General features: G+C 37.8%; 1 long non-coding RNA gene across 2 annotated transcripts; it reads left to right on the top strand.

Moving 5' to 3' along the window:
• The first annotated feature begins 10,157 nt into the window (after positions 1-10,157).
• Positions 10,158-23,135, top strand: LOC127446806 (uncharacterized). 2 transcript variants are annotated; one of them, XR_007898250.1, is made up of 3 exons: positions 10,158-10,291; positions 20,780-20,873; positions 23,016-23,135. It is a non-coding gene; the product is annotated as an uncharacterized LOC127446806 (long non-coding RNA). The 2 variants fall into 2 exon arrangements; XR_007898251.1 differs by lacking the exon at positions 10,158-10,291 and adding an exon at positions 14,113-15,976.
• Positions 23,136-23,590: the final 455 nt, after the last annotated feature.

The raw sequence follows: 23,590 nt of genomic DNA, 5'->3' as shown, positions 1-23,590 counted from the left end.
ACTGCGTTCACGCACGCTTGTGGCGGAATATAAACACTCACCAGAATAAACGAGGAAAACTCCCGCGGCGAATAGAAAGGCTTACAGTTGATGAAAAGTGCCTCTAAATTAGGACAGCACATCTTCTTCAACGCTGTTACATCTGCACACCAACTTTTGTTGATGTAAAATCATGTTCCACCGCCTCTCATTCTCCTTGATAACTCCGTGATGTGATCAGCTTTGAACAGCTGGAAGCCTGGCAGATGAAACGTGCAGTCCATGATGGCTTCATTCAGCCAGGTTTCTATGAAACACAGAGCAGCGGAGTTAGAAAAGTCATTATTTGTTTGAGTGAGCAGAAGCAGTTCATCCATTTAGTTGGCGAGGGAGCGGACATTCGCCAGATGAATACTCAGCAGCGGAGTCCTAAATCCGTGTTGACAAAGCTTCACTAGCGTGCTGGCTAGCTTCACTTGCGTGCGCCTTTTGGATCACTTTTTAGAGCACCGCTGCACCTCCAACTAAGATGTCTAATAAAACGTGAGCATAATCAAACACCGGCAAAAAAATTATCAGGTATGCTCTGCCGAATATTCAGCAGTTTATCTCTGGTGAAACTGATCGGGAAAGAGTGACAAAAAACATGACAAACAAACAAAAGTAACAAAAACACTAGAGAGCTCCACACCGAAGCAGCCATCTGCGGCGGCATCTTTTTCTGCCATCTTTTTCATCTTTTTCTAGAGTGATGCTCTCAGGCAGAGTTGTTACAATAGTACTTATCTTTTAATCATTGCAAATTAATTGTTAGTTCATTACACACATAAAGCTTCTAGACATTGTTCCAATACATAATAGTGATCATATTCTTGCTCTTTCTCAGAGTTAACAAAGCTTTACTGGCCTGACAGATTACAATAATATAGAAAAATAACATACATCCAACAGACGAATTAAATAAAAGTGTTAAACGTAAAATAAAGTACAATACATAGACCAAATGGTAAAAAAAAAAAAAACAGAGTTTAAGCAGGCTGGCCTGAAATATGTTTAAGTAATATAAGGTCAATAAATATATATCACTGATATAGCATATTGTATGAACTGTCCCTTAGACTATGATGTGCCAAGACATTATCTGAACCAAATGCTTAGTGGCCTAAACCCATTTGTCCAATGAATCTGACTCAAGGGACTCAAGATGGCACCGAGTATGGCTGCTGCGTTGCGAGCTCCGACACAACATTGTAGTGTTTTGTTTGTTTTGTTTACAATTCTTATGTTTTTTGTCTTGGATGTTGTCTGCTTTATTGTCTACGACAGACAAACACTTTTGGACATTGGTTCTGCAATTACACACCGTAAACCGGACTTCACATTCCTCAATGCCGACCCGCTGTTTACAAACACGCAAGCGGAGCCCTTTGTCTGGGCTGCCCGGCCACGGAAATGCAAAAGGAAAAGGGGAAACAGAGCCGGCGTTCTCATCAGAGTAAGACGTCGCGCAAATCGACCCCCGCTACCCGGTATTCTACTGGCAAATGTTCAGTCTCTGGACAACAAGCTCTGCGAGCTGAAAGCGCGGATCTCTTTCCAATGAGAGACGAGGGACTGCTGCATTATCTGCCTTGGATGTCTGCGGAGATATCCAGACTCAGCCATTGAACCCATGGGGTTCTCCGTGCACCGGACAGAGAGAAAGACCTCTCAGGTAAAAGCAGAGGTGGTGGTGTATGTTTTGTGATCAACAAATCCTGGTGTGATCAGAGGAACGTACATTCTATCAAGTCTTTCTGCTCTCCTGATTTGGAATTTCTCATGCTTCTGTGTCGACCATTCTGGCTACTGAGAGAATTCACAGCGGTCATTATCACAGCTGTGTACATCCCTCCACAAGCCGACACAGACCGGGCACTCAAGGAACTGTATGGGATTATAAGCAAGCAGGAAACTGCACACCCTGAGGCCGCGTTCATTGTGACCGGGGACTTTAATAAAGCCAGTTTCAAATCAGTCGCACCAAAATACCACCAACACATTAGTTTTAACACATGAGGGGACCGGGTTTTGGACCATTGCTACTCTCCCTTCCGGGATGGCTACAAATCCCTCCCCCGCCCACCATTTGGCAAATCGGACCACTCTTCCATTCTGCTTCTGCCCGCTTACAGGCAGAAACTGAAACAGGAAGCACCCACCCTCAGAACGATCCAGTGCTGGTCGGACCAATCAGACTCTACGCTACAAGACTGTTTTGATCACACGGACTGGGAGATGTTCCGGTCCGCCTCTGATGACGACATCGAGCTTTACGCTGATAGCGTAACGTGTTTCATCAGAAAGTGCGTAGAGGACGTTGTTCCGACCAGAACAATACGGATCTACCCGAACCACAAACCTTAGATCAATAGCGATGTTCGCACGGCACTTGATGCGTGGACCTCCGCTTTTAATTCCAGGAGCGCGGAGGAGCATAAACAAGCCTGTTATCAGAACAGCAAAACGTCAGTACAGGAACAAGATTGAAGGACAGTTTAACACCACCAACTCTAGAAGCATGTGGCAGGGAATTAACATCATCACGGACTTTAAAGGGAATAAAAATTCCACCGTGAACACCGCTGCCTCTCTCCCGGATGAGCTAAATACTTTTTATGCTCATTTTGAGGGAAATAACACCACCCTTGCGGAGAGAGCTCTCGCGGCCGAAGCTACAGAGCTTAGTTCACTCTCCATCTCTGTAGCGGATGTAACCCAATCCTTCCGACGGGTGAATATCCACAAAGCCATGGGTCCAGGTGGCATTCTTGGCCGCGTCATCAGAGTGTGCGCGAACCAACTGGCTGGTGTTTTTACGGACATTTTCAACCTTTCCCTCTTTTTGTCTGTAGTCCCCACATGCTTTCAAACGTCCACCATTGTGCCTGTTCCAAAGCAATCCAAAATAACTTGCTTAAATGACTGGCGTCCTGTTGCTCTGACCCCCATCATCAGCAAAAGCTTTGAGAGACTAATCAGAGATTACATCTGCTCTGTGCTGCCTCCTTCACTGGACCCATTGCAGTTTGCTTACCGCAACAATCGCTCCACTGATGATGCCATTGCATCTACAATACACACTACTCTCTCCCACCTGGAAGAAAAGAACACTTATGTAAGAATGTTATTTGTAGACTACAGCTCAGCATTCAACACCATAGTGCCCTCCAAGCTTGATGAGAAACTCCGGGCTCTGGGCTTAATCAGCTCGCTGTGCAGCTGGATCCTGGACTTCCTGTCAAGCAGACGCCAGGTGGTTAGAATGGGCAGCAACATCTCCTCATCACTGACCCTCAACACTGGAGCCCCGCAGGGCTGTGTTCTCAGCCCACTCCTGTATTCCCTGTACACACATGACTGTGTGGCAACACACAGCTCCAATGCCATCATTAAGTTTGCTGATGATACGACGGTGGTAGGTCTGATCACTGACAATGATGAAACAGCCTACAGAGAGGAGGTGCACACTCTGACACACTGGTGTCAGGAGCACAACCTCTCCCTCAACAACAGTAAGACAAAGGAGCTTGTGGTGGACTTTTGGAATGAACCGCCACATCCTCACACAGTTCTACACCAGCACTGTAGAGAGCATCCTGACTGGCTGTATCTCCGCCTGGTACGGCAATAGCACCGCCCACAACCGCAAAGCCCTGCAAAGGGTGGTGCGAACTGCCAGACACATCATTGGAGGTGAGCTTCCCTCCCTCCAGGACATATATACCAGGCGGTGTGTGAAAAAAGCTCAGAGGATCATCAGAGACTCAAGCCACCCGGGCCATGAGCTGTTCTCACTGCTACCATCAGGAAGGCGGTATCGCAGCATCAGGACCCGCACCAGCCGACTTCATGACAGCTTCTTCCCCCAAGCAATCAGACTTTTTAACTCTTGATCTCCCACGATCAAAATACATCAGCACTGCACTTTATTACTCTTATATCTCACACCGGACTGTCATAAATTATATTATTGTTGTATTCTCTCTTAACAACACATTGGCAACTTACTATCAACCGACAGCCTGAATGTCAATACAGTACAATACAACCTACTGTACATTTTATATATACTATATATATATATTTTTTTTATTGTATAATGTGTATTCTATATTGTGTATATTGTATACTGTACATTGTATGTTATTATTTGTATACTGTGTTATGTGTAATTATGTGTATATTAGATTTTAAATTGTGTTGCGTTAATCTGATGTTTATTGTAAATTGGTATATGTCTCATCACTGTCACGACTACTATGTTGCTCGGAACTGCATCCAAGAATTTCACACACTATTGCACTTGTGTATATGGTTGTGTGACAATAAAAGTGATTTGATTTGATTTGAATCACTCTGTTGACAAAACCTTACACAAGTTCAAGTAGTTAGACATCATTTGCCAATCTCATCCACTCTTTTTGCAAAACTCTAAACACATTCTCACTCACTAAAACACATTTCACAATGTGATGCACTTGTGTTGCAAAACGGTAAACACGGGTGGCAAAAGTTAATCACAACTACAACACAGTTGTCATTGTTTACACACAACAACTCAAAATTGTTCACACTTGTTTCTAATGATGTGATCAAACCAACTGTACAAAATACACGAAGCATGAAGACGTGATGCTGAGGCAAAATGAATCTCTCATTGACTTTGATTTTGCAGTTGCATAACATTTTTGAGTTTACTGTATTGAGCTTTTCATTTAGAGTTTTCTTTGTTCTTTGGGCTTTTGCAGTTGGACTACTGTATTTTTACAGCATGGGTTAGTAAGCACTAAATATACAGACATTCAATATTGTATTACTTGCAGTACTTACAGTATACAATATATTCACTGTACAAAGTTGTGATTACTATACTTTTTTACATAACTGCAAAATGCATTTTCTATATACAATAAATATTTATTTCTGTAACTATATGCCCTGGATGCTGTGATACATTTTTTGATGTAGTGTCTAATGAATGCTCTGAAGTGTTTATATATTGACTGGCTGTATGTATGATCTGAAAGCATTGTTTGATTTTGAACACAGATGAGATTGTTTTGAGGCGATTGTTTCATTTTGCCAGAAGAGTCAGGTGTTTTGTGAATGTAGTTTGATGATTTGGTTTTGTGTTTAAAGTTGTGAGAATATGGGTGAAGGTTTCAATAAATGTGTCTTAGCAATTGTAAAAAACTGTAGTGATCACAACTTAGTACAGTGAATATATTCACTTACTAACCCATACTGTAAAAATACAGTAGTCCATCTGCAAAAGCCCAAAGATGCTACTCAAAAATTCTGTGCAACTGCAAAATCAAGGTCAATGAGAGGTTAATTCTGCCTCAGCATCATGTCTTCATGCTTCATATATTTTGTACAATTGGTTTGATCAAATCATTAGAAACAAGTGTGAACAATTTTGAGTCCTTGAGTTAAAACGATGACAATTGTGTTGAAGTTGTGATTAACTTTTGCCACCCGTGTTTACCGTTTTGCAACAGAAGTGCATCACAGTGTGAAATGTGTTTTAGTGAGTGAGAATGTGTTTATAATTTTGCAAAAAGAGTGGATGAGATTGGCAAATGGTATCTAACTACCTGAACTTGTGTAAGGTTTTGCCAAAAGAGTGATTGATTTGACAAATGGGTTTAGGCCACTGAGCGTTTGGTTCAGAAAATGGGGTTTAGTGTTTTATTCTTCAGAAAAACTGTAAAAATGTGTTTACTATATACAGTACACTTTTATTTCTGTAACTGCATGCCCTGGACACTGTGTTCTCCATTTTGATGTAGTGTCTAATGAATGATCTGTAGTGTTTAAATACTGACTGGCTGTATGTATGATCTGAAAGCATTGATTGATTTTGAGCACAGATGAAATGGTTTTGAAAGAGAAGAGAACAGAAAAGACGAGACGAGACGAGACAAGAATAGACAAGAAGAGACCAGGTGAGAAAAGATGAGACAAGAAGAGACCAGGCGAGAAGAGAAGAGAAGAGAAGAGAAGAGAAGAGAAGAGAAGAGAAGAGAAGAGAAAAAGACAAGTGAAGAGAAGAGATGGGAAGAGAAGAGAAAAGACAAGAAGAGAAGAAAGAGAAGAGCAAAGACAAGACGCGGTGAGACAAGAAGAGATGAAGAGAACAGAAAAGACGAGACGAGACGAGACAAGAATAGACAAGAAGAGACCAGGTGAGAAAAGATGAGACAAGAAGAGACCAGGCGAGAAGAGAAGAGAAGAGAAGAGAAGAGAAGAGAAAAAGACAAGTGAAGAGAAGAGATGGGAAGAGAAGAGAAAAGACAAGAAGAGAAGAAAGAGAAGAGCAAAGACAAGACGCGGTGAGACAAGAAGAGATGAAGACAAGAGAAGAGATGGGAAGAGAAGAGAAAAGAAGAGAAAAGAAGGGACGAGGTGAGAAAAGACCTGACAAGAAGAGATGAGGCAAGAAAATGCGAGAAGAGAAGAGACAAGAAAAGAACAGGCGAGAAGAGAAGAGAAAAGATGAGGTGAGATGAGATGAGATGAGACGAGAAGAGAACAGATGAGAAGAGACGAGGTGAGATGAGAAGAGAAGGGAACATGACGAGAAGAGATGAGGCGAGAAAAGAGATGAGAAGAGAAGAGAAGAGAAGAGAAGAGAAGAGAAGAGAACTGAAAAGACAAGACAAGACAAGAAGAGATCAGATTAGAAAAGACGAGACAAGAAGAGACCAGGCGAGAAAAGAAGAGAAGAGATGGGAAGTGAAGTGAAGAGAACAGAAGAGACCAGGCAAGAAAAGATGAGACAAGAAGAGACCAGGCGAGAAAAGAAGAGAAGAGACAGAAAGAGAAGAGACTGGAAGAGAAGAGAACAGAAAAGACGAGACAAGAAGAGGCGAGAAGAGAAGAGAAGAGACAAGAAGAGGCGAGAAAAGAAGAGATGGGAAGAGAAGAGACGAGCAGAGAAGAGACTGGACGAGAAGAGATGGGTGAGGAGAGAAGAGAAGAGAACATATTCAGTTGTAATTGTTTAGGAAATGTTTAAGAATCTTTTCAATATTCAAGCTTTCTTCAAAGCATAAACCCATCTATAACAACATTTACTAATGTCAGTCTATCAGAAATGTCTTTGGTACCCCTCATCCACTGATCTTCTCTCTTCTCCTTTCCTTCCACAAAGATAAAGACATTTATTAAGCAACATGTGTGTTGTAAGAGAGAGCCAGAATGAAAGCTGGTTGGAAAGAGATTAATAAATTATTCAACAACAGGCTTATTACACATTTGACTGTTGGTCTCTTGGTCAACAAACTTTACAGAAGAGATCAGAATAATTATTCTCGTTTTGCATTTGAGCCTGACCTCCTCCCACACACATGCAAAATTAAGCAAACACACTAACACTACCCTGCACAAACACTTACACCCATACACCAACAACATTCCCAAAAGGCAACAATAAGAAGAAATAATTACATTTCACTGGGGTTTGGTTAAAGTTTTACCTTATAACATACACCCAAACTGTAATACAGAGTTTAATACTTAAGTAATCTCTCCATATCTGTTCACAAACAGGCTCATATCACAGGGTATTGAGGAATAGGTCCCAAACAACATGTAATATTACACCATCACTCATCAACTGAAAATAGGCACGCGCTTCCTTGTTAATGTGGGAACTATAAACTGCCTGAGGTAGGCTACATCGAAGAGTTTACTGATGGGTGAGTCAGTTATTGAGGTTGAGAAGCGTTGCATATAAGTTTCAATGACCACTAATAGTCGGTTTCATTTTCGAGGAATTATTTGGGATTGTCGTGTGTTTTTCGCATTACAGGTCTGTTACTAGAGGTCTAATGAATCATAAAGTGGATTTCCGATCTGTGACGACATTCGGCGAGACATCAAATAGCCAACGTTTTGACGAATTTATCATATAAATGTTTCTGAGTTTTTTTCAATTATAATACGAACGAGGGTTTTAGTTTTAACCTAATAAGAATTCCAAAAAAATTAGTCAGAATGTATTAATAATGTTTGCACGTTTAATCTTGGAATAGCAGTCTGGGGCGACCAACAGCATTTTGTGCAGTGCTGTCAATTTCTGAATCTCTGAGTGATTGCATATTTTCGCAAAACTGAGATTTAATATAGGCTATAGGTTTGCCATTTTACAAAATGTACTTTGTTTAAAACATTTAGCTTGTACGGCTGTGCCGCTTGATTTGTTTATTTAGGCTATAGCCTACATGGAAGCGTTGTTTGAAAAAAATAATAATAATAATAATAATAATTTTGATACTTTAAAACTACAAAAGGAATTGAGTGGTAAGTGAAAAGATACGAAGAAAATCGTTGGTCATTCGTACAGGCAGTGTTTTTGGTTAATAAATTCATTCGTCGAAGGAGCGAATTCGTTAGTCTATATTTTCATATGTTCAGCAGCTTGGAAACAAGCAGAGAGACCGGTTTAACGCTTCTTCTTGTTTTTTATTTTTTTATTTATTTTTTTATTGTTTCTAATTAACAACGCATCAGGTCACTGTAAAATTCTAGCAGACACGAAAGATGATGATAGATTGGGTTTGGAACTGGTCAAAACGATCTGATTCACTACTAAGAACAAAACATTAATCAAAATAGCCTAGTCCAATCTTAACGAAAACAGAAAAATATCTGTTGTCTGTTACAAAACGACATAAATCTTAAATATGTTACGTCGCATTGTTTAGATGGCTAATTATAGCCTTACATTTATTAAATTATGCTATTTTGCTGGATACCTATTTAGCCTATATTGTAGCCTACTTCATCCTAAAATCACCTACAGCCATGTAGTGATAATCGTAATCCTGTATTTGCTGAGTAGAGGAAGGTTAGAAAACGTTGAAAAAACCTCACCTCAGCTGTGTCAACAGGCCGTGTGTTTTCCCCCTGTTATAAATAGCCCCACTTTCAAATTAACTTCCTAAACGCCACGTGCCATCCAAAATAACCCTTCAAATAAAATAGTCATGTTGAATGCAACATTTCGTACAGAACAACGATTTCAATTGTACGAAGCCCTTTTGTCGTTTGTTTATAACAGCTTGATTACTGTTACCCTAACTTTCAAAGAATTCAATGTCTTTATAAAAGTTCGAGAAATGTCATTTACTTCTTTCTATACATAAAAATAAAAAATGCCTAAAGCTGAAACTGTTTATCGGATAGCTATATTTTTAACTTATATTATTTGACTGAAAATATGGTTAAGACAGAAAACATATGTGCTATAAGTAGTCTTGCTTACGGTCGTGCAAGGTCAGTGTTTTTGATGCTGCAGCCCCAAAGTGATTTTTGACAGGCTTTAGTTGCTCTAAGTCTAATGCAGCTGAACACACCGCCGCTGGTGTAACCGAACACAACAGTAGAGAGCAGCAGTTTCAAATCATGTTTCAAAATTTGAGTTTTATCTTTTTCACCAGATATTTTTCATACAAGACATAAATATGGCCTACTCTCTAGTCTTCGGATGCAGGTGTAGCTACCGTAAAAAAAGGAGAAAAAACAAACTCACTTAATGAAATAATGTCTCATTCTTTATTAATTGCAGAAAGAAGAAAAATACTTTTTCACGTATCAAATCGAAGAGAAAAGGATGGTCGAACTCGTGTTCGTGAGCATGGAGGTTTCTTACCTCTATCATAAATTCAAGCAAATGTGTCTCACACTGGAAGGAGACTTGACCATGTTAGATGAGTAAACTGAACGTTTATTTGGCGTCTCTCGCGCAGCTAAAGGGTAAAGAAACGCTGGGGCGCGCGCTGCGACCGGTCTTGTTGTCGAGAGCAGGATTGTTTGCAGTTATGACACAGGACTCTGTCGCCTATCTGCAGCACGTGACCTAATCTGAACGTGTGTGTGTGTGTGTGTGTGTGTGTGTGTGTGTGTGTGTGTGTGTGTGTGTGTGTGTGTGTGTGTGTGTGTGTGTGTGTGTGTGTGTGTGTGTGTGTGTGTTGTAAGGCTGGGTCGAGTTTGAGTCTTAGTATCTAAGGTCGAGCTCTCGGTCTTTTTTAATCCTTTCGTGCAGCGCTACCGCTCCGCCTCCTCAATGCGCAACATTGACGCTGTGTATAAATACTGGAACAAAAGCACTTCCTCGATACCTTGTGAAAGGACAGAAAATAAACTGAAACTGTGGTGCGAAATTCAATTAACCTGTAGTCTATATAATTAGTTGAACATCCCCCTAAAGTCAAGTGATGTCTTCATACTGTAGCCTACATTGTCAATTTCCCCGGCGCATTAGGTAAGTGTCATTCATGTCAACTTTGATGTACTGATCAGTCTCTCCGCACTGTGTTTATGTGAACCGCCACTGAGACTTTAACATTACTATTTTAATAGTTGAGCATTTTGCAAACTGTTGGAACTCCGGTGTTAGAGCAACAAAAAAGGGAAAACTCTTGAGTTAAGTGTAAAGCTCGTGTTTTTGTTAAAACAATGGTGCCACAAGACTGTATGTGCAGGAGTGGCAACAGACGACACTTGAGCTATCGGCGTCGAAAAGTTTTGACTCTTAATTGCATCGCTGTCTTCACTTCATATTGTTGATGAAGTCAGCAAGCTGTTAAAATATTGTATACCGTAAATCAAGAACTTCACTTAGATTAAGCAATCCCGAATTTAAAAAAACACCACTTGTAAAAACTTGAAAAAGTATTGCTCTTTGTCTGTCTTCGTTATGCATTTTTATCTATGTGCCTTAACATGTTTAATTAACAGGGACTTAACTTATTACTATGCGTGTTTAACTTGTTTTTCGCAAACGATTATAGGAGGTCTGTGGCATGTACAATTAGTTTTCGTAAGTAGTCTTTTGTCCTGTTGATCGTCTCAGCCAATGAACAAAGAAAGCGCGTAGCAAAGGCTCGGGACTCAAGAGCCCCTGGAAAGCAAGCACCCTGTTTACAATAATAACACAAGCCTCGTGACGTTGTCTGACTGACGGAGAGTGGCGCCAATGGCGTGGCTAGGTTGCTTCAGCAACACGCTATATTTGGAAAGCGTTGCATCATCGGAGGACCACCTTTAATAGGCGGGACATCCGTAAGGATTGACGCTCTTGTCTGGACTTGTCTACAGCCAGCTTTTGTTACTTTCTCTTCTGATAGTAAATGAGAACTGTCACGGATCAAAACACGAAGCATGCTCGTTCAGCATTTTTAAAAAACATTGGCAAAGTAATGCATATTTACAATGAAAGGCTAATAAACGATTTATGTGTGTAGTAGTAAATGTAGCTTAAGTTGGTTACATCGACAAATGTGTGCACACATGGGGAAAGAACAAGTATAGAGTTTATTCAGTAGCATACGACGTGGATGATTGGAACTTGATAGGCCTAACTGGAGTTTTGACTTAAAGCAATATTCGGGGTTCAATACAAGTTAAGCTCAATCGACAGCATTTTAGGCATAATGTTGATTACCACAAAAATTAATTTAGACTTGCCCCTCCTTTTCTTAAAAAAAGAGCAAATATCTGGGTCCAGTGAGGCACTTACAATGGAAATGAATGGGGCCAATCCGTAAATGTTAAAATACTTTCAAAAGTATAGCCACAAGACGTCAACAATATGCAGTTTAACACGATTTTATTGTGATAAAATCACTTCCTAACCTTTTCTTTGTAAAGTTATATAAAATTTTACAACTTTGTTGCTATGACGATGGGATGTCAACAAACTCTAAAACAGTGGTAAAAATGACTATTTAAGCAACTTTACAACTCAAGTAATACATGAGTTTTAACAAAAGAATTAATGTAACTGCTTTTATTTAATTATAATATTCACATTTCTGCCTCTAAATCCTCCAAAACAATTGGCGCCTTTCACTTCCATTGTAAGTGCCACACTGTTACCACCGTTTTGTTTGTTTTTTTAAAGAAAAGGACAGAAATCAAAATGTATTTTTGTGGTAATCAACATTATGCCACAAATGGTGTCGATTAAGCTTAACTTGTATTGAACTCAGAATATTCCTTTAAAAAAGCGACTTCGGTGATAGCTTAAAAGTTCTGGATGGTGATATTATTCAGATGTTTAAATAGTGTCCTGTTTTGATGGTGGGAGGAAAATAAGAGTGTGTAAACAAGGCTATAGACACACAACAAATAAAATGTAACCGTATTGAGAGCAATTTATAGCATACTTCATCTTAAACGTTAAGCTCCAAGTAGGATTTCACTTAGGGCCCCCATATGCTCAGAAACGGCCCTGGATATACAGTACATCATAACTCTGTGTGGACGAATTAAAATGTAAACTGAAAAGCAAAGGATTTGTAATATCTTAGGATGCAGATGACCAAAACAAGTGAGCACAATGTAGGCCTATAGATCTACAGCAATAATAACTTTTCTACCTATCAAGGTTATTATATCTACCTTTAATTGTTCAGATAAAGTTAGATACATTTTTAAGAGGTATGGATCAATGCATAGAAGGCATACAATTGACCATAAAGGTTTTCACTTTAATAGAGGTTCATGAGGTGTACACATTACACAGTAGCATTTTGCCTATTACACTCACTGGTCACTTTATTAGATACACCTGTACATCTACATATCCATGGGATTATCTAATCAGTCAAACGTGTGGCAGCAGTGTAATGTATAAAATCATGCAGATATGGTTCAGGAGCTTCAGTTAATGTTCACATGAACCATCAGAATGGGGAAAAAATTTGATCTCAGTTATTTCGACCATGATACGATTGTTGGTGCCAGATGGACTGGTTTGAGTATTTCTGTTACTGCTGATCTCCTGGGATTTTCACGCACAACAGTCTCTAGAATTTACTCAGAATGGTGCCAAAAACAAAAAACATCCAGCGAGCATCAGTTCTGTGGGCGAAAACATCTGGCACCAATAATCATGCCACGGTCTAAATCACTGAGATCACATTCTTTCCCCATTTTGATGGTTGATGTGAACATTAACTGAAGCTTCTGACCCATATCTGCATGATTTTATACATTGCACTGCTGCCACACGATTGACTGATTAGATAATCACACGAATAAGTAGAGGTACAGGTGTACCTAATAAAGTGGCCGGTGAGTGTATACCTCAGGTACCAATTACAATAATTAGAAATAACTAATATATATATATATATATATATATATATATATACAGGAATTGCCGTAGTTTACTGTAATCAGGTTTTTACAGTAACTAGCTGGCAAGTGTTGGCATTATGTTACTGGAAAAATGTACGGTATGGTGGATAGGTATTGAACAATTATTTTCCTGCTGACACACTTCCTGTCCTTACCAGCTTATCTGTAGCCTACAAAAAAGGGATGAAAATTCCTCATCTCACTAGTATTTTCATCCATTGATACATTAGACTTACACATACACTTTGTGGGAAGTCACTCTCAGATGTTTCATGATTATTTATATCAACAGTGTTATGTAAGATTATGTAGGTGTCATTTGACACAATGATGACAACCAGTTGTTATAGCTGAAAAGTGGGAAGTTTATGCTTGCATAGGCTGAGAAGTGCTATCTTGTTTTTTTTTTATAAAGGGATAGTTCACCCCAAAATGAAAATGCTCTCATTATTTACTCACTTTCATGCTATCCCAGATGTGTATGACTTTATTTCTTCTGCTGAACACAAACAAAGATTTTTAGAAGAATATTTCAGCTCTGTGGGTCCATACAATGCAAGTGAATGGTGACCAGACCTTTCAAACTCCAAAAAGCACATAAAGGAAACACAGAAGTAATCCATATGACTCCAATAGTTAAATCTATGTCTACCGAAGCGATATAATAGGTGTGGGTGAGAAACAGATCAATATTTAAGTCCTTTTTTTACTATAAATCTCCACTTTCACATTCTAAAAGTGAAAATTCATAGTAAAAAAGGATTGAAATATTGATCTGTTTATCACCCAAAATTATTGCATCACTTCAGAAGACATATAGTAAACCACTGGAGTCTTATGGATTACTTTTATGCTGCCATTATGTGATTTTTAGAGATTCAAAGTTCTGGCCACCATTCACTTGCATTGAAAGGACCTACAGAGCTGAGATATTCTTCTAAAAATCTTCGTTTGTTTTCAGCAGATGAAAGAAAGTAAATAATGAGATAATTTTTGGATGAACTATACTTTTAACTAAAGTCCTCCAGATAGCAAAATGTTCTACATGTTGAAGCCATTTTCCCATACTCTTAAGAGTAAATGTAAAATAGTCTTTGTTTGTACATTTACAGTTAATTCTGACTAAATTAAGGCGTTTAGAAAGAAATATAGTCACATAGCCACCAGATATTTAAAATCTTCTTAAATTAATCATCAGAGGTTGCTCGTCAAACAGTTCCAAAGCGGTGCCACATTTTGAAAGTCACTATCCGAATGATGCAGTCGGCAGTAATCTGAAAGGGGCGGATTTGACAGATGGAGCGCAGTTTCTTTCTTCTCCCAATCAACCTTCACGCTGCTGGTGGTGTGAGTGACGCAGCTCGCAGTTGCTCTCTGCTTGCTGTAGTAAAAGCGCAGAGTCTGTTGTCAAGCTACATCCAGTATGACGGTTTGCGTCGGCTTCATCAACGTTCTCTATTCATTTCATGGAGTTTTCTTCTTCGAGTAACTGCACAGGCACCTTTTAAATAGGTCATCGAGACAGTAATGAAACAAGCAGAAATCCCAACGGCTAATCCCATTCAAATGTTTAATTTCCCTCTTGAATGGTAAATAAAGCTCATTTGACATCGCGTCATCATGGCATTGCCACACACGCCCACTTACGCATTAGAAAAGCCCAATACCCCAGCAGAGAATCCGTACATTTCAATTATTTTTAAGGGACTTAACTAAGTACGAATCAGATCAGCAATAGTTTCTAGGTTGGTTTCATCATTGCGTTGTTCTAAAAGCTACCGCCCAAAACTACCAGTGGCGTAAACCCGATATGTGATTGCAAATGAAACAATCGCTCTTCCTAACATTCGCTATTTCAAACGCGAACCGGCAGAGATACGGTTAAACCGTGCTCCGTTGGCCGTGTATGGATATTGTGCGTGGGTTCTGTGTTGCTAGCCGGTTTGAGGGTGCATTTTGTCTCGACCAATCCGGCGTGGAGCTCTTGGTCCCGGCATGCCCAATGCGGGCAGGGGGAGGCTCCGGCCAATTTGAATGAAGACTGAAGCTTTCGGCGCCATTTTCGAGTGAGCAGCTTCAGCAACAACAGCTGCTCAGAGAGGCTCCGTACTGTAGTTCAGTAATATGAGCGAGGGAATACTTTGTTCTTTTTGTTTCGGACAGCAAAGGAGGGATATTTTTTTTCTCAACCGACCACAAATTTCAAGCAGTTGTTTTCTAGTGACAGCGCGGGAGACACAAAGGCGATGTGAAGTGAAAACAAATATTGAAGTGGAAACTGAACTGAGCTAGCAAGCTAATCTGGCTAGCATCTCAAAGCGAGAAGGGGCGTCCGACTGGAGCCGCGCTATCAAACGAAACATTATTTTTATTCGATTTTTTTTTTTTTTTTTTACAAATACACGGATGACTTAAAAATGTGTAAAAATTTGAAAAATTAGCGCAAGCGATGAGGAATGGATTGGTGTGTGTTCCTTGGATGAGAGAGGTGGTTTTGTGCATTTTTTAAACGTGTTTGAGCGGGACTGGGATGTGAGCGAGACGGCCGGCGAGCCCGACAGCCTATCAGCGAGCGATACCCCGGGATCCTATTTTCTTTTCTTTTTTTTTTTTTTTTTTTTCCTTTTTTTTTTCCTCGTTGAAATAAGCAGTGGTGACCAGTGTATCTCTCCCCCCTTTTGTTTTTTAACATTAAAATATATAAACGGTACACCGTCTGAATTTTGCATTGCAAACGATTTGTTTTTATTATTATTATTTTTTTTAATGGATTTACGAAGATTACGATGTTCAGGTGTTTTAGGTAAGTGCAAAGTTTTGCATAAAAGTAATGGGGATTCTCTTGTTTATTATATCTAACGATCAAAGGGTTCATGTTTTATAGGTTTGATAAAAATACTAGGGTAACATTTGTAAGGTAACCTCCAAAGTGGAAAAATAGTGTTGTATTAACAACTGACTGACAAACGTAAACTGGAGTCGCTAATGAATTAGACAACTCCGAATAGCCTAGATGAAAGTGAGTTTGTTCAGTTCGTTGAACAGGATCATCTCGATTGAACAAACACGTCAAAATGTGGTGATCTACTGTGCCACGCGATTGCAACATCATACTCGCAACTTCACACTTGTACATTTTCCCTTGCAATTTGAAACCATTGTAATCACACTAAATGTTATGGACCCGTATTTATACTTGAATGCGGGGAGCCCGATGCAGGCCTATAAATTGAAATTACATAACCAAGTTGCATTGTCGAATAATTTAAGGCCTAGTTGTATAATAGTGAAGTGTCGCTGTTCAACATATTGTTTTAGGTTTTTGTTGAAATTTTACATGTATAATGTTCATTGCCACGACAGCGCGTGCTAATCATCATTTTAGAGTGATATTAGGTGAAAGTATATAGACGTGTGTGTGTTAGCGAGAAAAAGAGGCGGTGAATCGTTTGATCGGCAGCCGCTTATTTTGCAAAGGGATTCATAAAAAAGCTTGGTGTCAGCGTGGTTCTTGTACCAACGCAGATTGTTTTTCCTCTGTCTGCTCTTAAAGTAAACTTGGTGGCGTTCTTACATTGCACTCGACTCCATAGTGAAAACAGTGGAACTTTAGCCACTTTTGTTCTGCTTAATGTAGAGGTCACATGCAGAAAGGTCATTAAGCCGTTACCATGGTGCTTTGACCTCCAAATTGTGTTGATTGATGTAAAGGCCTGACCATGTCATGTGATGTCAAGGGGGTTAACCCTGCAGAGACCCAGGGTCAGTTTGAGCCCAAACAGGCAATAATAAAAAAGATGTGTACAAGGCCAGTGAGTTTTAATCCATTTGATTAAATTCATCAACCTAAACATTGTTGTATGGAAAGCGTGTACAGCTTTTTCTTTGTATTTTACAAAACAGGCTTTTTTTTAAACACATCATTTGAAAGACTTTGTATACTTTAGGCATGTGGTTTTGATAGTAAATAGGGGTTAAACGTTAGTCACTCTATGTCTCAAAAGTTTAAATGCTGTCTGTTTTAGCTTAAATAGCATAATCTGTGTTATTTTGGAGTCAGTTGTTTAATGTCTATTCACAAAGAATTAGTAACACTGGTTACACCAGATATCAGCACAAGCCCTATAACAGAAACTTCACATCAGAGATACCCTCAGGGCACACAGGACAAAGATGGCCCTTGATGACCTTTGATTTGGCACACTTTGCCATATATTACAAGAGGGGAAAATATATATATTTATATAACGTAATAATATATATATATGCCATTGAGGCAGCTCTTCACTTAATTGGTTAAGCAGATTGCAGAGTAATATTTTATGTTATGAAATAAAGGAGTGGACCCAGGACAACCTTTATATTTTAATATAAAACAGTTTGATATAATGCAATGTTTATTGGCCCAAGGCCAAACATATAACAAAAAATGCATTGCAGCATAGAATGAATGAAACAGAAAACATCTGTCTTAGTGTTACCATTGCAGAGAAATTACATTAATATGTAAAAAAAAAATTTATATATATATATATATATATATATATATATATATTAATATTAGGCCAAGCAAAACAAAACACAGTGGTTGGTGTAAGAGTCAAGCAGATTTGTGAGTGATATACATAGTTTTTTTTTTTTTTTTTTTTAATGTTATAATAATAAAAACTGTAATATTTTGTTGTCAGCATAGCTGAGTACCAAACATTATTTTTATATAAAAAACTTAATCAGTCCTAAAGTGCTTTAAGTTTCTGTAATTTTTTAATTTCCTTGCATGTTTTTTTTTATGATCAGCATAGCTCAGTACAAAATATTATTTGTCAAAGAGTCAATAAATAAATAAATAAAAACATCCAGAGACTCCTAAGATGGTTTTTTTGTTGTTTTTAATTTCCTGGCAGTTTTTTGTCCTGGGAGTTGATCCTGCCTGGGACAGTAGGGAAACCCCCACAAGAAAACCACAACGATCTCTTTATCATGTTCGCAACATTGCAGTTTGCAATCCACAGGCATGTCATACACACTTAAATGCCCATTTTCAGTGTCAGTGACATAGAGCTAATACTATAATAATTTATATTTTAACAGTAGGAATATGTTTATTTTTTTTGTTCAGAGTCAACAGAATTGTTTTTTATTCTTTTAATTAGGCTATATTTTTCAAATTCGACCTACATAAGGCTCCGTAAATAAATTATTACTAGTACTAAATAATTGTAATTGTAATGTATGTAAAGTTTATAAATGCCATTTTAAGTCCAGCTCTCTATGATGACTTTGAAACACTTTAAAGCTTAATCCTGCACATGCAGTTAAAATTAATGCACTCCATAAAACTGACAAAATAGGCCTGATCTATTGCCATCATGATGTGTAAGCAATAATTTTACGGGTTATGTTAGGTAGGTCACACTTTGTGCATTGAGTTGATTTGCATCTCTCATCTATACCACATTATGGTGTGAGGTGTAATTTATGCACTTATTTTTTTTTTCTTTTCTCTTAAGAAATGGGAATAAATATGGCAGATCTCCACCAATACTTATATATATTATAATTGTGTGTCCTTTAGTCTGCAGTCTTAGATAATAATAATTATAAAATTTTTTTTTAAAGGCAGTTTATGTAACAAAACAGATGACATTGTTATAATGCTGGCAGTTAAACTTGATGAAACAGTTTAAAATATGTTGCATGTCAAGACAAGAGAATGTGACATTTCTCTGGTTTATCCAAGACTGGCCTTTGGAAGAAGGGAAAGTCGAATTCTCATGCTGCCAGCTCTACTGTGAGTTTTAAAACCAAAAACATAGATGAGTTTAGTGAAATTGTGGAGTTTAAAGAATTATACAACTAGTTAAGAAAATACATTGAGTCAGTCATGCTTTGTATGGTTACAAGTGTGAGAGTGTAAACATGAATTTGCAGGAAATTAAGTCGTACACTTCAAATCTCCTGACCAGAGGCTAAACACACTTTTTATTATGAGACTTAATAATCGTTTAATTGTGCAATTCATTTTATGAGACAAAAGCCTTAAGAAGGGTTTTTACACCACACCAAGATGTTCTGAATTTGCCATATTAAGTGGAATAATATAATTCTGTTAAGATTGGTGACATGACATGAGGTTAACTTTTTGTTTTAAATTGAAAACCTAGTGTTCTACTTGTTCTGGCCCATTGTAATGTGCAGCAGCAAATGTGTGGTAACAGGCACACAGAAAGTCTCTGTGACATCACCCACACTCTTTTAATGATTATAGGGAAAGTGGTGTGTGTGTGAGAAAGCTGTGTTTTGTGCAAAGCAAGCCAGCTTTAACTCTGAGAAAAACAGCACAAATATTGTCTGATTAGAGCATTTCTTAACTAATGATACAGTTTAGGTTTTTGTTGGATGCGGACTGTTGTAGATGCAGTTGGTTTGAAGAGTTGCTGAGTTTTGTTTGGTCAGTGCATGTGTGTAACAGTGAGAGGTTGCAGTCAGGGCACAGGTGTATGTTGCTGTGTGTAGCTCCAGACGTACTTGGGTGCATCGGTGTCGTACAGGTGTGCAGGCTCACTGGCTGTCATTCTTTCTTTTACTAAATATTTATACTTTTTTTTTTTTTTTTTTTTTTTTTTTGCAGAAAGTGTGTTACATCAAAAGACACACACACACACACATCACTACTATTACAGGGGTTTGCTTAATATAGTGTGGATATTTCCTTTCAAGGGAATTTAAAAAAAAATAAAAAATTTTATTAGGAAAGTTTACATTGTGTCCTAATACTGTGATCTGAAAGTTGTTCTTGCAAAATAAAAATTTGGTCTTGCTCATTTTTGTTTTGACCATTCAACTATGACAAAACAATTAGTTGGGAGGGTTTCCTGTTCGGAGCGCAAGTCTCTCTGAGTGTGTAAGCATGTCACATGTTGATGGAGGAGTGGAAGGTGATTCCCTTTGACCCTGAGCTCATGCGATCTCAGTTGAACACAAGCAGAGAGGTTAAATGTTATACATGCATTCACACCCCTCTTAACACACACATGCACATGACCACTTTTCAGATTATAAGGGACAGTTTTGAATGAATGGACTGTTGTGTATGCAATTGAATTATATTATTACAGCACAATTTTAAATGAGGGCGTAATATGGTGCACGTAAAATGCATTTATATCGTGGGATTACAATGTAGCAAGTCTACAAGATTAAACACCAAAATAGAGGCTAGCCCAACTACACACTTGTACTAAAAAGTTGAAAGAACTTTACAGTTTTTTTTCCCCTCTTGAAGTATTTAAATTTTTTTTTATATATATATATATATATATATATATATATATATATATATATATATATATATATATATATATATATATATATTTCAGCGAATTACCATTGCTTAACCATTTTAAATACAGATTCATGCCAAGCTCAAAAAGAGAGCACATTTTTTAAATTGTTTGATTTATGGAGTGTAAAACTTAATTGCATCTGTCTCTTCCTCACTGTGTCTTTGTAAATGTTTGTTTTCTGGCCTCTCTTTTTGAGCTCTGATAGTTGTCTGATTGCCTTTTTTTTTTTTTTTCTCCATGATAAAAATTCATGTGGTCAGATGCTTCCTGTGAAGATACCCAGTTGTAATATCTTATGTGAAGCTTGCTGTGTGAGTGGAAGGAGAGAGAGAGAGGGGCAGTAAAAGAAAGGAGGTAAAAAATATTTTTCTCAGTCTGTTTTAGTGCCACATGTAGATCTCTAGTTGCCAGCTAAATAATAATAAATTAAAAAAAAACGAGTGGATTTTAAAGATGTAAATTTAAATAAGTTGTACATTTCATACAGTTTACATCTTTAGAACTCTTTTATGTGCTACTGGACCAGACAGCCAGTTGTCCAGGCCTATTTGTGTGTGTGGGGTGTTTTTTTGTTTGTTTGGGTAAATATGAATAGAGCTTCAATGGAAAGGACGATGTAAAGGTTCATCTGAGGTTAAACTTCCTTGAATAATACTGTGACACCACACACATTCCAGAAATATCTAAAGACATAACCAACATGCATCCATTCACATATTTAACACCAGCTTTCACTTGTACATGTGATGTTACACTAACTATAGGTTTTGTTTTAAATTTGTATTGTTCAGATGATTTTAATCTAGTTTAACTGTTGTCTGTTACATCAGATCTTTAAAGCTATACATGTAAATGTTAAGTCTGCATGTTGATGGGCCTTTTCCCCCTCAGAATTAGCCTTTTTATGATGTCAAAGCAAAAAAATAAATAAAATAAATCACTACAATAGTATCTGAGCAGTTTGACTCTTATGTTGTGTTAATTGTTATAGGAGAGGGTCTAAAATAAATTTTTAGTTCAGTTCAGGTGCTTCCCAGTGAATGATACTTTTAAGTAGTTGACATCTGGCAAGCCGTCATGCTATTAAAGCTATAAAATCCCCTTTAAGCAAAAAAAAGGTGTGTTTAGATTGACACAGAAGTCGTTTGCACTAGCTAAATGTAAAGCCATTTTTTAAACCCGATAGAATGTACAGTATGTGAAAATTATTTGATAATTTATTGGTCTGTATTTGTTTATCAAGATCATTATTCTGTATTGTGTTAATACCCACACCAGCAAAATGCATATTTTTTGGGCAGTAGAGGTGTGGCTCCAACTTCTGTGAAAGTGTAAATGAATTGCGATTAATGTTTTTTTTTTTTTTTTGCTTCAGAGGTGCATTAGCTTCAGTAAATGCTGGCAAAAACTTAATTTCAAATGCCAGCTCTTGTTTAAAAGCAATTACAAATATGTTGTCTATCACGTTCTGGCCTTAGGCTCTTTATTATTTACTCTAGCATTGACCATGTGATGTGCGAGAGAGCTTGAGGTTTAGTTGTGTTACTGTCAATCTCATATCACAATTAGGGTTTAGGTTTTATTGGGGCCAAATAACTTCTGAAAATTCTGCAACTCTTGTTTGCTGTCAAAATCTCCTGTACTACTTTTTTATATGAGAAACAAAGCAAAGTGTTTTGTGGTCAGCAATTTAATCAGGAGACACATAATATATATCAATAATGCAGTATAATGACAATGGCCTGTTTCTTGGCTAAGCCGTGTTGCATCATTGACCCAAATTCAGTGATTATGTTGGTCAGGTCGTAACCTTGGTGTCAACTTGCACCTCAAAAATACTAATAAATAAAGCATGTTAGTGTAGTCTAGACTCATTTATTTGCACAATCTTGTCACAAATTTATTATGAATAGTTTTATTACCATTCATTTGATACAATATCAGAATTAAGTTTGTTTTGCTAACACTCACTTTTACTTAAGAGACAGTTGATGAAATGTATAACAATAAATAACTAGCAAATACACTGTACCAATTAAATGTTTTTTATTGTATTTGTATTGTTGGCTTTAAAATGCAATGGTCATGTAGCATGCAGGAGGTTCCACCTTCCGACACACCACAGTTCGTCGTTCAGCCATTTGGTACTTACTAATTGGCTGGCATGAAAATTTACTGGAATGATTGTTCAGAATTCTCACATGACTAATAAACAAAATTTTATTTACTTTATAACTAGTATATAGGTGTTTACAAAGCTGAGGAATTGCTGTTTGGTTACTTCATTTGGTGTTAAAATGTCAGTTATATAAATATATTCAATCCAATTATTACTATAAGTACTTCACATTGAGGTGTTCAAACATATTAATGTTTCTCGTCAACTCCCACATGGTAAACACTAACATTAAAGCTTTTTAACATAACTGTACAAAATGCAGAGAAATTGATTTAGATAGAACAGCAGATTTAATGTAACACCTTAATCTGTTTTAGCTTACTGGAGGTATCTCTACTGATGTCGGATTCGACACCACTTTGGAAATCTGGTGGTAGGTTGGATCCCAATGTTGGAGATAATTTGGAGGCTGGATGCTGTCAGTGCTGAATCTTGGAGGTTAGGCTAAATCCAGCTTGGTCTAGAAAACAATTGTGCTAGTTGCATGTTTCCTTGATATTGTATTTTGACGAGTAGCCAGAAGCCAGGTTTTGGTTTAATATAGGAAAGGTGCTGAGAAGCATTACTGCAATGATCTCTGTTGAGCCCTGCATGTAGAAAACCTGGATGAAGAAGAATGTAATAGCATGAGTAATATTAAATCTAAAATTATATATATATAAAAAAACAGTCCTTTTCTGTGTCTTTTCCCAAATACGATCAAATCTAAACATGGCAAAACAACTGTGCAGGACTTTGTGGGAATGATAGTAGTTACAAATATTTAGGATCATTCCATAACATTTGTTTTGGCTTGTCGGTGCAGTTTTACTGTAGTGTTAAAAATGTGTTGATTTAGTTTGGTCCAGCACCTGGTACTTGGTGCAGCATCCTAAAGTTACACGGCATAATA

This window comes from Myxocyprinus asiaticus, chromosome 10 (assembly GCF_019703515.2).
Source record: "Myxocyprinus asiaticus isolate MX2 ecotype Aquarium Trade chromosome 10, UBuf_Myxa_2, whole genome shotgun sequence".
NCBI classification, from domain to species: Eukaryota; Metazoa; Chordata; class Actinopteri; order Cypriniformes; family Catostomidae; genus Myxocyprinus; species Myxocyprinus asiaticus.
This window is presented reverse-complemented; position numbering and strand designations above follow the sequence as displayed.